Here is an 18229-nt window from a genome sequence, read left to right on the forward strand (position 1 = left end):
CTGCCGTTAGGGAATACCAACAATGTTTAGGTAGGTGGTACATCTCAAAGTAACATCCACATGAATGCCAGGACCTGAGGTTTTCCAGCAGAACATCGCCCAGAGCATCAAAATGGTCAGAAGGTGTGCATCATTGTAACATAATTCCCGACCGAGGAGTCTACGCTTTCCGCTGTCTTGGTAAAATAACAAGCTGCGTTTTAAATTTTTGTCTCATTAACTTTTTTTTTCTCAAGAGCGAGGATACAGGAGAGGCTGGTGATTGAACAGCTGTTTAGAACATAAGGGATAACAGGAACTAACCTCTCTCGCAGATGTTCCCTAACACGAAATGTAAATATAAACAGTTCAAAAGCGTGTGTTCATTAATTACTCAATTTTTAAAAACGATTGCAACTGTTAGCAAAATCGTTAAGATATAAGTGTTATTCTACACAATATCATTTACTGATCTAGATCTCTGTGCGTGTGTGTGTGTGTGTGTGTGTGTGTGTGTGTGTGTTTGTGAAATCTGAGCTCATGTCTACTGCAACTGGAGCGGCACCAAAAAAAATTCTTGCGACACACTGACTTCGGCGGTACAGAGTTTGGCACTTCGTCGAGCTTTGTAGGACGATTTCACACCACCGATGAAATGATGTCATCAGCCTACTGAAGAAAAGAAGAAAAAAAAAAAACAACCCTCTCACGCATTGCGAAATTGCTGCTTTGGAAGCGATTGTGCTTAAGACCGAATAAGATTTACGCCTCTGCCGCTTCCTGTCTCGTTTTCAGCGCTATCGTTTTTGTCACTCGTGCCCGTGGGTTTTCACCAATGGTGTTAGTGTCACATTTCTCATTCCTCCCTCCGTCCCGTCTTCTCTTCGTCGGTGTCGCTCTGCTTTTCCTTTCACTCTTCAGGAAGACGGCCTAGGGAACGAAGGAAGGAACAAAGCACTAAGGAGAGGCACCTTTGCCTTTCCCAAGCCTGTCTTTGTGTGCGGGACAAAGAAGTGGTTATGGATGCGGGACACGGAGGCCCAGAAGCACATGGGATGGCATTGAATCCCGCCTGGCATAAATATCCTTCTCTGGAGAAACACAGTTACTTGTTGCTTGGATTTATGAAGCACTGGGTTAAATTACTGGGCTGGACATCTAGCTTCGATTTACATTCAATTCAGTGATCTGTGGAAACGAATTATCTGTTGAACTCACAACCAGCTTTCGCTTTTCGCTTCCTCTTACTCCCCATTTTCCAGCGTACACCATGTTAATGAGAATTCCCACTTGGTAGTGGGACTCAAAGTCCCAGAATGCAGCGCTTGAACGCTATACGACGCAGTTGTGATGAGTTACAGCAGAGTCTCGGCTCAGCTGGTTAGCGATCCTACGATGGTGTTGGCGTACTGGGATGAAAGGTTTGAAAGCCGATCTGTTGGAGCAGAGTGTAGACGTGAGGAAGTGTGAGAGCTGAACAGACTGAAAGACTAAAGTGCCGCCGCAGCACTCTCTTTAGGTAGAGGTGAAGCGAGGGCTAAAATACATCTTGGACGCTTTTAATTATCTTTTAATAATTAGCTTTTAATTATCGCGGTCCGTATGCGAGTCGTTTAGGGTGGTGTTCTCCTTTAAAAGCTCCTACTAGAGCTTTTAAAGGAACTGCGATTTGTTTAGAGACGATTTCGTCGCAACCGTATTGCACTACATCGATAACGTTTCGAAAAGGAAGATGATCGCGGCTATCGCTTTAAGCGTTTTCTGATGTAAAGCACGTTTCGCTCTGTGAGGAGAAGTTTCGGGGGCGTACGAAATGCCGGGAGGACTTTGGTACGCAGCCCATGCGAGGATATCGTGTACGATTTGTTTTCTCTTTGTTCGCGAGAGTGTATGTTTGCGAGTGAAAGGCAGGTGAACGGCCGAGCTTGCTCCTGCTTGTTTGGGACACTCGCGCACGTTTGCTGTTTGTGTAGTTCAGGACGGAGACTCCCACACAAAGCCGGCGTTCACGAGGCAGGCCTGCTGAGGCATGAAGAACACACTACTCTGAACCCGCCTTCTCATCGCTCTCCTTCACTTTCTTTTCCGTTCTTTGTCTGCGTCTATTTATTGGTGTGTTGCATAGTACTTAAATGTACCCAGTGATGCAAAGAAGAAAATAGGAGGAAAGAGGAAGAGAGCTGGAGGGAACAAAGCCTTTCATTGGTGGAAGAATAACGGCCCCATTGGGGGAGGCAATCGACTGTGGCGGGGAGTTCGGGTGAAATACAGTCGCTCCGTGCCAGGGGCTTTATTTTGTCTTCGGAATAGCAGGACACGGCGATTCTTCCCGTCTAAAGTCCAGCGGGACGCATTCGACCTGTTTAGGACTTCGTTTCCTACATGTAATCGAATGTAGGAGTTCGAATAAAGAGAACGACCGATGTCAAAGTCATGTAGTCAACTTTAAAGGTTATTTTCATACATCCAATATTTGAAATAACACAGGAAGTCAGAACAGGCACGGTGTGTGGAACAGTAATTATGCAGAAAGTGAACGAGTACATTTACAAACTAAACTTTAACTATAGTTTCGATTATTTCAGTGATTTTTTTCCTGAGTACAGATGTTCTGAACATCTGTAATTTTGCCCTGGACGTTTGATCGAAAACGTCACGTTTTACTATTTAAATGACTATCTGATACTAGCACTTCGACCAACGTAAACCATTCCTCACGCTCTTACCGCGTTTATGTGCGGTTCCGCTTTTCCGCTTTCCTTCCAACCTGCTGGTTTGATCACGGAGGAAGCCCACATAGACACAGAGAAAACCTGAACCTCGACGCGGACAATAACTCGAGCTCGGGATCGATCGGGGAGCCTCGGAGTTGTGAGGCTGGAACGCATGCAAATAAATCCGACGACTCATAGTTACGGTAAATCTGTACGTTAAGCGACGTGAGATGGAGGCCATTATACTGTTCTGTGCATTATCATGAAGGAGATAGTGGAGAAATGTGTCCATGACCTCAAATGCCACAGCCGATGCACAACAGCTCTTATTATTAATGGAAAGTCCTCTTTATGCTGCTTTTAACCTTTAATCCAGGCCAGTGTTGGCTTTTTCCTGCTTTTCTGGAAGGATGACGTGTGTATCGATCAGCCGATGAATAAAAATATAGAGCACGGCCTCCGGTGATTAGATATATTATCTGAGTCCGTGGACACTGATTAAGTGAAGAATGTGTGAATCATTCATCAACGCGGAAAATTGTACTTTTCTTCCCTCTAACCTTTTTTGTCTTCCAGATCAATAAATGTCGGATCAGTTTATATTCAAGTTCTGCCACAGGGATGAACCTGAATACGAATCCATTACTCGAAATGTGCAGATGACGTGTCCTGAAGGGATATAAATGGATATACCGTTCATTTTCAACGAGAGCTGACGACTTCCGGCGAGACGTGGGCGTGTCCAGAGACGCGAAAACGTTGAGAAAAGTGTAACAAATTCGGAGCGCCTTGGTGCGGCGACTACCAATGGGAGTGAAGACGTCGCCGCAGATCGACGGCCGCAGTGGCAAAAAGCGCGCACACGCGCACTGCTTCTCCTTCATCTCGTTTCTATATGATGCATATATACATCCATCCATCCATCTTCTACTGCTTACTCCTTTTCAGGGTCAGGGGGAACCTGGAGCCTATCCCAGGGAGCATCGGGCACAAGGCGGGGTACACCCTGGACAGCGTATGATGCATATATATACTGGTTAATTGTATATACAAACACTCTTTCTCTAGAATGTTTTAATTTTATTGGCAAGAAAACTGGATTGTTGCCAAAAGATCAATGTTACTATGACAACCTATAGTAGGAACGCCTACTGGCGACTTCATAGTACAGCGACTAGCCTGGTCAGGGTTATGGTGAGAGAAATTAGGCCGGTTTTTATTAAAGAGTACCCAATTAAATTCGTAAGAATACTGTATATCCAACCTGGTCACACAGAAAAACGTTTCACAAACACCCGTGTTACCGTACCGTCATACCACGTGACTTGATTGTGATTCGTGAGCCCGGTAAATCTAATCATATGTCCTGTAGATCACAGACTTTACATATGAAATGCACTACGCTCAAAATATTTCAAACAAACGGGCAATTATTTATTACATATTGATCTCATTCAAGTAAGGGGTGGTAGATTGGCGGAATCGAACCGCCAACCCTACGATTAGTGGACAACCCGCTCTACCACCTGAGCAACAGCCGGGTCAGGCTTATTTTTTTTATTTATTTACTTTTTTGGTGAGATTTTTTTTTAGCCATGTTAAGTTTAAGTTAAGGTTGTTAAATTAGCTAGCGCACTTAGAGTTTGCGCATTAATTTGTTAAATTAGCTAGGTATGTTTTGTAAATGTGTTTCGTAGCCTACGTTAGCTTGTCAAAATAGTATCTAGTCACGTTTGGAAATGAATTTGTTCATTTGGTGTGGAGTTGTGTTTCGTACGTGAGCTTGTTAAACTAGTGTCTAGTTTTGAAAACGACTTAGTACTGAGTGGGGTCATTCCTATGTATCCAGGGCCCTATTAACTTTATTAGCTTTTAACTTTAAACACCAACGGCACATTTAAATGAATAACGACATGCGTTAGTTTCAAATCCATCCGTCATCCACACTTCTATTAATAAAAGTTACGAACTTGGAAAATGGACTAGGTTGCACACGCTGAACCCTCGTTCGTGCTGCCCTAAAAATAGCGGTTAGTCTTCATTCATACAGTCATACAACTCCACGCATGAACGATAGTGACATGTATACACTAAGCTGAAGAAACACCGTACTGTGGCCTATAAAACACAGTAAACGGTCATAAAAGCAACAAAATGTTAAGTATGAACACGTCCCAGCTTTCACTTATGCTGAAACCTAGCTCTAACTTTAAAGCACAGTGTGTTCATTATGTGCCGTAGAACCCTGAGAGCATAGATACGCCCCCATAATGAGATATTATCCGTAAACTAGCTTGTTAAATTAGCTAGCTAGTTAAGCGTTGTAAATTAGCTGGTAGAATTAGCTCACTAGTTACGATTTCTAAATCAGTTTGTTAAATTAGTTAGCTTCTTACATTTTTGTAAATTATCGTTAAAAAAAAAAAAGCTAGCTAGTGAAGATTTTCAAACCAGCTCGGTAAATTAGCTAGCTAGTTAAGCGTTGTAAATTAGCTGGTAGAATTAGCTCGCTAGTTACGATTTCTAAATCAGTTAAATTAGTTAGCTTCTTATATTTTTGTAAATTATCGTTAAAAAAAAAAAGAGCTAGCTAGTGAAGATTTTCAAACCAGCTCGGTAAATTAGCTAGCTAGTTAAGCGTTGTAAATTAGCTGGTAGAATTAGCTCGCTAGTTACGATTTCTGAATCAGTTTGTTAGCTTCTTATATTTTTGTAAATTATCGTTAAAAAAAAGAAAAAGAGCTAGCTAGTGAAGATTTTCAAACCAGCTCGGTAAATTAGCTAGCTAGTTAAGCGTTGTAAATTAGCTGGTAGAATTAGCTCGCTAGTTACGATTTCTAAATCAGTTAAATTAGTTAGCTTCTTACATTTTTGTAAATTATTGTTAAAAAAAAAAAAAAGAGCTAGCTAGTGAAGATTTTCAAACCAGCTCGGTAAATTAGCTAGCTAGTTAAGCGTTGTAAATTAGCTGGTAGAATTAGCTCGCTAGTTACGATTTCTGAATCAGTTTGTTAGCTTCTTACATTTTTGTAAATTATCGTAAAAAAACGGGCTAGCTAGTTACGTTTTGCAATCCAGCTTGTTAGATTAGCTTACTAATTATGCTTGGTTTCATAGATAATATGCCTTAGCATTCATTAAAAAAAGCTGTACTAAATATTAACTAACGATGAAGCCAAATTCTAAGTAGGACTGAGTTAGAATAATATTTTTCCTTATGACTGATTGCTTTGAGAGCTAGCTAGTACGGGCATGGATCGGGCATGACTAATATGCGTCATCAGTTAAAAATATTTCATATTTCTCTGAACTTTTCCACGCCTTTTAATGTGTGACCGCACAGGTTTTAGAGACACGTGATATAAAGATGAATCGGCACCTTTTCTTGTTATTGCTAAACACTGTATATGTAGATGATAATAAGTTATGAAATCATGGCTGAAACTTTTGAATCCAATGTATTTTTGCTAAATTGCCAAAAAAAAAAAAAAGAAGAAAAGCAAAGAAAAAAAAAAAAGGAAAGGCAGAGAGACTGAGAGCGTGAGATAAAGATATACAGCGTTATCTCTTGTCATATCACCACATCCTGCTTCTTAGGCTTCATACGGAAGCTGTGTGTTTGTGTTCGCTAGTCCGGCCCGTGTGCGGGTATGCATTGGTTTATACTCCCACAGAGAAGTCATGGAGCTGTAAAACTGGGCGGTGTGTGTAGCGTGTATGGGGTTGTGATCACGGCTGTATTCTGATACGATGTTTACTCTGGGTAAGTCGTGTCCTTGTGTCACACATGGTCTGGAATAGCTTCCCCATGTTTCTGATTTTAGCTCGTAGAAGATCCAGTGCACTTTATACAACACAAAGCTCCAAATGTATTTTAAACACAAATGCACCGCTAATTCTTGTTTTCCTGATTGGATTTCCACTAAAGACACCCGTTTGATATTTTAAATAATAATAATAATAATAAGAAGAAGAAACAGGGCCTTCCCCTTTATAATGTACATGACCTTTCTCTTAATGCTTATGTTGATGGATGGCTTTCCTGTCCATTATGAGAAAACAATGCGTGTTGTCAGTGTGGTAAAGGATATGTTGTACGAATATAATACATTATACTTCTGTTAATGATTTATATAAAAGCAGAACGTTGTGGCGAAGACGCTAAATACACGGACAAGTTTGTTCCTGTGAACGCAGCAAAATGGGATATATTCGCTTAATCTTTGCTGATGGACACACCTTTGTGTGCAGTAATCGGCAATAGTCAGCTAATGCAAGAATAACACTCACACACACACTGGCACACACACACAATCATCTGGCATACACTCAAATAGTGTGCGAGTGTGATAGATTATCATACTGTAGCTCCAGAAGGAAATCCAATCCAGTCACAGTGTCTGGAGATGACTTCGTCGCCTTAGTCCGCGGTTCGAATCCTCGATCCGGTTGTTGCTCATGCGTAGAAATAAATCTGACAGAAGGTGTGCTGTTATAAGAAACTAATCAGCAAGTCGCTGGTGTAATGAGGCTCGACGTACAAGAGTTACTGATTATTTTGATCGTGTACAGAAGTGTTTTATTCCTCTTATTCCACAGCAAACGATAACATTTTTCAATTCATTCATTAACAACCACACCTCGTCCTTTTTATCCAGTTACAGCTACATTTAATGGTGTGCGACGTCCACAAAACGAGTCGCACAACATTACGTTACAGAAGCTATAAACAGTTGTTCCTGGACAGGAAGACTCTCCTGTTTTGTTACAGCGTTGCCTCTGACTGTTACAGTCAGAATGCTGACACTGGAGACTCCTTACACAGATGTTAAATAAACAAGTCAAGTGGGTTTTTATTGTCGTCCCTCTATATACTGTAGCTTGTATACGTTGGAACGAAATGTCATTTCTTCAGGACCACGGTGCAACACAAAACAGTACGCAAGACTAAATCGCCCGACTTGAATCCGGTTGAATGAGATTTAAAGACGATATGTTTAGAAGAACGGACCAAAATCACACCTGAATACTGCGGCGCGTTCGTTTCTTCATACAGGAAGCGTCTTGAAGCCGTCATTACTAACAAAGCCCTCTCCACTGAGTATTAAATACGTCTCGGTTAGCGTGTTCAATACTTTTTTCCCGTGTCATTCCACTTTATTACACATAAATCCATTTATGGACTTTAATGTTGTGAATTCTTTACATTTCTAGATTTCTTGAGTTAATACTGATGTCTGGTGAAAATTTCATGCGAATAACCTCATTGGAAATATATTTACTGAAATAAATGTTGACGCGTCCAATACTTATTTCCCCCGTGTATATATATATATATATATATATATATGAAATAAGGTATTAGAACGAATGCATTAATATAAACCTGTGATTATTGTGCAGCTAGACTACTGTCAGAGCTGCTCTTATGGAATATTAATCACCTTCTGACCAATGAGGATCGTGAATTTAACAGCACTGTGGTATAAAATTAACACCGTCGAGAAAAGGGAAGAGGAGGGAAAGGTTAATGTTTAAAAAAAAAATCTAAGAATTCAATGCTGAATATTCACTATTCTGAGGAGACACGTCAAACACAAGTTTTTATAACTTGTTCACTTTTAAGATCCTAGAAGGTCACACCGGCTTTGATACGCTGTGAACAGGTCCAAAGCAGCTAAAGCCAGACGCCTTGATCGGGTTCTCACCCAGATAAGCCCAGGAGGCGTCTTTCCTGACCTTCAGCCTCCGTCATGTGGTGTGTGTTCGCTGTTAAATCCTCTGGTCTTCCTGGCTAAAAGATAAAAGGTGCCAGAAGGATGATCTTGGCTTCGTGGGGCTGTGATGAGAGAACGCAATCTGAGGAGAGGATTAAGAGAAATGAAGAGAGAGGACAGCGGTTTGATATCAGCTGCCTCAGGTAACGGTGTGTATGTGTGTGTGTGTGTGTGTGTGTTGAGATTAGAAGCAAATGTAATCAATCACATCTCAGTTAGCTGCTTTGAACCTGCCCTTCCAAATCCTATCTCTATATTCCATAGAACTGAGAGAGAAGGAAGGAAATAAAAATGATTAAACACACTTTCATAAGCTGTCTGTGGCCGTCCAATTAACGATCCCCCAAATAACCTCCTCTGTAAAATGACCATTTACCATAACGTCCCTCTCCCAGAACCGCAATTTCCTCAGAGTACATTTTTGGCCGGGGTCTCGTGCTGTGTCGGTGCGGAAACAAAGCCAAAGCTCTTAAAAGAAATGACTGCTGCCGGAATATGACCCTGCGCCGAATAAGTATAAATACTGTAAATACTATTACTACTAATACTACTATTAATAAGTCTCTGGACCACAGTATTACCGATTAAAACATTTCACGTTTAACAATTGAGAGCTTCCAGTGAATTCTTTCTATTCTCTCGTCTGCGAATCTGCGGTAAGTTTGAAAAATCGCAAGTATCCTCCGAATACTGCAGCGTTCCCTTGATTTTGTGTTTCGTTTCTGCGATCTGCGATCGACTCTGATGCTTGGGCAGAATTGTTGGAAACGACCTTAATCCGACCTTAACGACCTTAAACCTTAATCCGATTAAAGTCACACTCGAAGTAAACACAAATGGAATTAAGACGTGTGGAGTATTTCCTGTTTTAGTCGCGTTATCGACGTGCGTTACAGACATGTACACACCGTAATCACACTGTTAACGTCGTGTGGGAGTTTTCACCGCATTGTGCGACAGGACACGTACACACACGGCAGCGCTCGACCGTTTGACGGCAAACAAGAGAGAACGGCTGCGTCCCAAACCGCGTACTTACCTACTATATAGTAGGAAGTGAAATACATGTATCTCAGCTACTATATAGTAGGCAAGTACGCGGTTTGGGACGCAGCCCGCGGCTTCAAGCGGTCGTCTATTTGCACGTACAGCATGACGAATAATTAACCGCACTTGAAGCGTTCGTAAAATTAAAAATGAAAACACCCAAAACTGTATACGGTTCCATAACGAAGACCAACTGTACGTCGATACGTGAAATTCTGGAGGGAACGTCGGACGGCGTGGCGTGGGTACGTTATGACGTGTGCCGTTAATCGATCTGTGTTCTATAACACGTAAAACAGGAACATGAAAGGAGTATTCTAAAAGCGACTCATGTAAACACCTTAATCAGAATATTGTCTTATTCAGAATAAGGTCAGTAATTAGATTACTGCTGTCCGTGTAAACGTCGTCAGTGTCTCATGAAGCAGTGCCTAAAGAGTTAGGCGTGCAATACTAAACTGGCAGCTTCCATTACCTTTTGTCTACAGTAGCATTGTATCTTCACAGAAGCAAACTTGAGACACCAAACAAGTCTTGGCTGAGTGAGTACATTTGAGGTAAGTGTACATTTTATACATTTTATTCTTCCTCCAACTATCACTTAATGGAGAACTTAACGGAAAACCTCAGGGAGAACTCTTGAAAGTTTGATTCCCACACACACACACACACACACACACACACACACACACACACAGGTTTCATCTTTCAGAGGTATTTTAATTGGTTTGTGTAGCCTATTACTGTGTCCAAGTTAGACTTTCCCTAAACATAACACGTAACCTCTCTTTCACTTTAACCCTCGAGGGTCTGGGGCTATTTTTGTATGATTTTGATTTTGTGTATAAAAGCTTTACAGTCCCCCCCCCCCCCCCCCCCCCCACACACACACACACACAAACAAATGCCTGGTATAATTTTTCTTTTCTTTCTTTCCTTTTTTGTGCAGCATAACCGAGCCAGTATGACCTGATAATTAATTTCCCCCTTAAACATTCTACAGTATACAGGATCCCCACACCGGACCCTATAAACACAGACACGGAAACCGCACCGATATTCCAGCAATTGCAACCACTGTTCTGTGCCAGTGCCAAAACAAACGAGCGGTGATTTTTTTTTTTTTTTAGATCTTTCATTTCATTTACCGTATCACTATTTCTACAACAACGCAAAAGAAACACACTGAAGATTCAAGCAAATGACATGACCCCCAACCTAATCTTGTCCCCTAACCCCTAAACCTCAACCCTAAACCTTAACCAAACTAATCCTAAATCTTAACCCTGACCATGCGCCCTAACCCCTAACCCCTAATCATAAACTCTAACCTCTGATCCCTAACCTTAACCCCTAATCTCTGACAGTCATGAGCTTTGGAACATGTTGGGTCTGCTTAGAACCTTAACTGCTAAGCCTCACACACACACACACACACACACACACACACACTAAATCACAGCAATAGAAGTGCACAGGTAGACAGGTATCTTTAACAGTGTGGAATGGTGATCTCACATAGCTTTGTGTAGTCATGTTGAAAAAGCTCTCTCTCTCTCTCTTTCTCACACACACACACACACACACACACACACACACACACACACACTCACTGGCAGTACAAGACGCACAGCACAGCAGTTTATACTCTAAATAGCACTCGTTAGTGTGTGAGGCCATTTCCTTAAGTAGTCTGTTCTGCTGCTAGCTTTCAGTATTAGACCGTCTCTCACTCTTATCACACACTGTTTATTTACTGTGTACGTACATGACACCAATACACGTGACATTTCAATCTCAATTTTACGCTTCAAAGCAAGGAGGATTCCTCAGGCCAGTCTTATTGCAGGTGTGTTCTGACATTTCTTCAGTACCCCACTCACAAACACACACTTTTTGCTCCCTACATACTCATTTTGACCTTCCGAGTACGGCTATGAAGTACTTCCTGTTTTGAAAAAAATCCTCTCCTTAGTGCGATGTCTTAAAATTTGCCATAGAATCTAAAGACGTTCATCGAGTTAACTGTAAATTTGTTAGCGCTGCTAGTTCACCTGAATTTTGTACATTAGCTTGTCAAATTAGCTCGCTAGTACTTACGTTATGTTTTTGTCGCTAATGAGCCTTAGCGTTCATTCCCACAGTGTCACTGTGCATCCGTGTCCTCCTGGGAAGTTCGTATTTAGGAGTTGGGAAGTCGTTATCATGACGTCAGGTGCGTTCGAGGTACTTTGGTCAGAGCGAGATGGCGGCGTTGTTACCATTATTAAGCATTAGCTAAGCAGCTAGCCGAATTCTAGGTTTGTAGACCTGACGTAGCAGAATATTTTCCTTAGCTTAGCGGACTAGCTAGTCACGCACGATTGGGCCGGATTGTCTTGCGCTCAGATACTGTTTGCTTTTCACTCAAGTCGATTTGTACTTCTAATCAAGTACAATTTGAATTGTGAACAGTACCCGTACTTTCACTTGTGTACCTTTTCCAAATATGCTTAGAGACGTCATGAAGAAAAATCAAGCTTGGAAAGACATAGTAGAGATCGCTAGTGCCTTTTGGAGAGTGTGTATTAGCCTGTACAGTTAGCTTGCTTTGCTAATCTGCCAATGAATCTAGTTTGAAGCCTAAAGCAACCACCAATCATTAAAAAAATAATAAAAATAATAATAATAATTTGATTAGTGCACTATTTAATTTGTGTTTATCTGTAGAATATACATTTTGGCTACTACCATTTCTCATTGGTGCTTAAAAAAACAAAAACAAAATGCTGGACAGGCCACGCCTTCAAGCGACAACAAGAGCAGTGGCTACACGTGCATAAGAGACGAACTACAAGTGGCACGAGTGACTTCTCGCCTGCTAGTGTGAGCGTAGGATGATGCCGTAACACTGCGCCTCTGTTACTGATCATAGTAATTAAGCTGGATATAATGACATCAGCTATTATAATGGTAAGTGAATTAGCTTTTGAATGCATTCTGGCCTCCACATTTAGTGGGAGGAGAGAAAGAAATGATGAAAAGATGAAGAGGAAAGTGAGCTGGGCATGAACAAGCACTCGGTGGCATGAGCCCAAACCCGAAGTGGCACAAAAGGACCGCATTGTTCTTTAAGCACAGGCCCAGCAGTCATGAAGCTGAAGGATGAGCGCTGTGCGATCGTCAGGGTTCTGTCGAAAACCCGAACATCAAAACGCATCCAGATGGACAAGAGAGCGTAGACACAGGCTCTTTCACACATCCCGACAATAACTTCCTTTCACGCCTGGCATTTCGTACGCATTAATAATCCGGCGAGAGCAGACAGGGGGTCACACTGATTCCTGCACTGAGAGTGTGTGTTACAACGCTCCACTGTGAACCACAGCGCGTGTAGGCGGCTTAGCTTCGCGCCAGATTTGTCCAGATGTGCACACGGCTGTGTGCAGATGTGCAGCTGGAATGTGTATCTCCCTACTACGAGACGGCTAGCGAGGGATTTGGAGCAGAAATATTTGACGCCGCCTTCCAAACAAAGTGAACTTAAAGTCCATGCGCTTGTATATCACCTCTACGTCAAACACCTTGTCCAAGTCTTGCACTCAAAATCATGTCCTTAAACGGTCAACGACGTTAGCACGGAGTGCTGAATCAGTAACCGATCCAGATCTGTCACATCTTTATCTGGTAGCATCCAGTTGCTACGAGGGGAAACATCGTGAATCAAGCTACTAGTGAGATAGCGACATAGCGATAGTGATAATCAAAACTAACCAGAGTTCATTTGAATGCGGTGTCCACATACTTTTGGCCATACAGTTCATAACAACGAATATATCTCACACACACGTCTGTGACATTACTACAAGGTCGCTATGGGAAATCACCAGACTCCTTTGAATCCAGCGAATGTGTTTAGAACACAAACAAGTCACATGTCAGCTGTGAGCTTTGTTGGGATATCAATATACTGTACGAAACACAAAACATCATCACAAAAGCTCCAAGAACAGTGGAAACGTGTGGTCCGTGCTCGTTCCTCGAGATCAGACCACAGCACAAAGCCGAGAACAGTGAGTTACCCAGCTAACGCTCGCCTTGTCAAGGAGAAAAGACTACTATCATGCAAGCTTTCCATGTATCTGTGTGTATCTTTAAGGCTGAAAAATTAGCTAGCACATTAGCTAGCACAAAAAGGCTTTACTGTAGCGATAGGGTTCTCTCTGTTATAATCCCTGCAGCCCTGTGTGAAGCGAAACCAGACACTTGGTGGTGAATCTTCGCCTGTACTACTTTCAGGCACAATGACGTAGGACGTACAGCGCCTGAGCCGGCGTATGTGAATTATTGTGAATTATTGACAGGTACTATGTTTATATGTTTCATGTTCCCTGTTACAAAGTGCTGACACTGGAGACATAAATACGGTACACGTTACACGTTAAACTTCTTTATTAATATGTGGAGCATCTACTGTACAAGTCCCTTTGTATAAGCTGTTACTATAGAAACAACAATGCATTAGAATATTAGAAACCCGTAGTTCATGGTACAGGCAGAACTACTGTCCGAGCAATTCGGTTATGTAAAATTAATGTATACCTTCTGACCAATCAGATTCAAGAAGCTTTAAGTGATTAGTGGATGAGCAGTAGACCCTCTTTATGGCAGCAAATCACTGTTGAAGACAAAGGTGCCGATTAGGATGCAGGCCATCTTCTGGAAATCTTGTGCGTGTGCGTTTCGACTACAAGAAACTCAATCACTGAGTCATTATAGTCATATATTTCTCTAGTCAAAAACTGAGACATTGAGTATTCTTCCCCGGTATGACCTCTAGGAGGTCATATAGTTGATATAATAATGTTATTGATCAGGGAAGGAGCTTGATGGTAAAACGCACCTTAAATAATTCAATAATTAATTCTAAACGCCACCGTTGAAACCGGCTGTGCGGCAGCTTTAAAGCACTTACCTACTTTCCAGCATTGCTTTCCTACTTTCCCTCGGCCAATCGCTCCATGTCTACGTGCAGCTCACCTAAACGGATCAAATGGAGCAAGCTTGGATTTGATATGGAAGTAAAGTGGTCTTCCGGTATCGATCACATCGCTATTAGCTGTTATGATATTACAAAGAAACTAAAAAGCACAAAAAAAATCCAAAACACACACACACACACACACATACAAGAATAATCTTTACAGTGCTCAGGTAAAGTTATTGTCAGGATGGATGGAAAGGTGTGCTGGAGGGGGAACGAGTAGTGTTTTGATGTTTACAGCAAAACCACTTAATACAGGACCATTAGCTCAGAGACAGCCTTATCGCTGTAAATCAGATTTGGCAGAAGTGCAGGGATGCTTTTTCCTTTTACATTAGTGCTAAGAGTAAAACCCACGGAGACCATCATACAGCAGAAACTACAGGAAGATTAGGTACTTAGGTACGTCTACAGGAATTTAGGTAGGAAGTCTGTCTGAAATACAATTCCTGATTTCGCCTCACAGCTTTAATGTCAAACCACAAGCTACAGTTAAGAACCTTGATGCTTGTTTAACGTATAATTCCCGACGACATTGTTTTTACATTCAAATAAAATAAGAAACATGACTGGCGTATGCTATCGTTATCGTAGTCCTTGCTTTAGGACTGTTGTAGCCGTTGCCTCTTTAAGGAAGCTTTAGACGTTTAGAATGCAGCAAACTGCATCCTTACCAAAAAAAAAAAATATAAAAAAAATCTAAACACACTTTTACTCAAACTAATAAACTGGTTGTTTATTACGTTCTGCATTTACTACAAAGTCCTGCACATGACGAGTCTCAGCTCTGAATGGAAAACCTGAAGGTGTATAACCCATCACAAGCACTTCACTCAGCTGAAGCAGGACTACAGTTAGTCGTAAGGATCGGACACACTTAAAGTTGTTGTTGTTTTTTTTCTTTCAGATTCAGAGATTCAGATTGGGTTCGAATGTAAGTGTGTTTGAACTGGAGGCAATTTTAAACGTCCATTACCTGTTAGTGCAAAACTAAATCAATTGTGACAGCAATCACTTCGCTCATTGTCTATCTGAGATGGAAGATTTGTGCAAATTTGATCAACACTAAGTGTTGGAATGGCTGAAACAGTGTTGAATTGAATAATACAGAGTGAATCAACTCTTACAGTGTTGAATTGACTCATAAAGAGTGAATTGACTCGTACAGTGTTGAATTGACTCATACAGAGTGAATTGACTCGTACAGTGTTGATTTGACTCATACACAGTGAATCAACTTGTACAGTGTTGATCTGACTCATACAGAGTGAATCAACTCGTACAGTGTTGAATTGACTCATACAGAGTGAATCGGCTCACACAGTGTTGAATTGACTCATACAGAGTTAATTGACTCGTACAGTGTTGAATTGACTCATAAAGTGTGAATCCACTCGTACAGTGTTGAACTGACTCATACAAAGTGAATTGACTTGTACAGTGTTGAATTGACTCATACAGAGTGAATTGACTCGTACAGTGTTGAATTGACTCATAAAGTGTGAATCCACTCGTACAATGTTGAACTGACTCATACAAAGTGAATCGACTTGTACAGTGTTGAATTGTCTCATACAGAGTGAATTGACTTGTACAGTATTGAATCGACTCATACAGTGTTGAATTGACTCATACAGAGTGAATTCACTCATATAGTGTTGAATTGACTCATACAGAGTGAATCGACTTGTACAGTGTTGAATTGACTCATACAGAGTGAATCGACTCGTACAGTGTGGACTGACTCATACAGCAATGATTTGACTTGTACAGTGTTGAATCGACGCAGTTTATTTGACATACAATTTTGAATTAAATTGTACAGTGTTGACTCATGCAGCATTGAATCAACTCATACAGTGTTGAATTGACTCATACAGAGTGAACTGACTCGTACAGTATTGAATTGACTTGTATGATGTGGATCAACTTGTACAGTGTTGAATCAACTCACAGAGATTATATGACATGTAATTTTGAATTTAACTGTATAGTGTTGACTTATACGGTGTTGAATCGTCTCATACAGTGTTGAGCTGACTCATACAGTGTTGAGCTGACTCATACAGTGTGAATCAACTTATCAGTGTTGAATTAACTCATACAATTTTGAATTGAATTGTGCAGTGTTAAACTGACTCATACAGTGTTGAATCAACTTGTAAAGTTTTGGATCGACTTGCACAGTGTTGAATTGACACATACGGTGTTTAATCGACTCGTAAACTGGTGAATCAATTTACACAGTTTTGAATCAACCGGTACAGGATTGAACTGACTTGACTGAATCGATTCGTACCGTGTTTCACATGTCCAGAATGTGTTTTGTCACAGGGTTGATTATTCATTTATTTTCACACGTGACTTCTAAACCTATGATTCATTTATTTCCCAATGAAGGCCACGAGGTTCCTGATTTGTAGATGTGATTTTCTCACATAAATAATTCTTCTTGCTCATGCAATCACATATTAGTCAAATAATGCCAAATGTGTTCCATATGTGCAGTTTTCCGGCATAACAAGTTGACCTTCCTCTTCATATGTTCTTCACATTTTATTATTTTACATCATGCCGCTCTCCCGATGTGTTCGGAGTCATTTTTAAAGACTTTTTTTTTTTTTTTAACTCAGTCTCACTACACACACGTCTCACTCCAGCCGTAATAACAGGAACATAAACAGATGGGAGGAAATACATGAAGGAAGAAAGAGGAACCGAGAGGAGAGACAAGCACAGCCTTGTGATGAAATGAAGACCGGCTTTTCACGTTGGAGGAATTGCCTTGGGTGGCTGTCAGGTGTTTGGGTGTGTGTTTGATTGTACCGAATGCACAAATGTGGAAAAAAAAAAAAAAGAGGAATGGGTGCAGAGAGAAAGGAGAAATGTGAACGGGTTTTTACAAACTGCCACTCTGAGATTCCATGATTATGGGATGATTATGGTTCATACTTTTTGTGATTCGTAACCGTTCTGCAGATGTTCACATGCCTGCTTTGTATGTTGCTCGAGCACCATGTTATCATGTCTTGGCCCTTCACCATAAAGGCAGCAGGAGATCGAAACACAGCCAGGGTTATTCTCAGAAGCACCGAGCAGTTTCTGTATCAATTTACCACTGCTGCTGTTCTCTAAACGGAGACGTTCCTGCAGGATGTAGCCTCTAGCACAGCTAACACACTCCATTACTTCAACTCAGACAGAATTTCAGTACAAAAATATTCTATTAACTCTGCAATTATTGTCGCTGGCAGGCTCGGCCTTGGCTCAGCAGCAAGAGGAGCCTTTAAATAAGATCGAGAAGAGTTTAAAGCAATAAAAAATTAAAAGTTTAGGCTCCTACATTTCCAGACTCTCAGCCTTATTATCCAGAATGTCTGTGAAATACAATATTACATGATATAAAAGTACAAACCTTCATGGTTCCTCTGAGTTTTAGAGGTTAAAGGAGAGATCTTTAATTTTTGATCAGTATTTGATGAAGTGGGGCGTACGGTGGATTAGTGCTTAAAGCGTTCGCCTCACACCTGCAGGTGTTGGGGGTTCGATTCCCGTCGCTGCACTGTGTGTGTGGAGTTTGCACGTTCTCCCCGTGCTGCGGGGGTTTCCTCCGGATACTCCGGTTTCCTCCCCCAGTCCAAAGACGTGCATGGTTTGGCATGTCCAAAGTGTCCGTAGTGTATGAATGG

The sequence above is a fragment of the Ictalurus punctatus genome, chromosome 4, assembly GCF_001660625.3.
Source record: "Ictalurus punctatus breed USDA103 chromosome 4, Coco_2.0, whole genome shotgun sequence".
Taxonomy (NCBI): domain Eukaryota; kingdom Metazoa; phylum Chordata; class Actinopteri; order Siluriformes; family Ictaluridae; genus Ictalurus; species Ictalurus punctatus.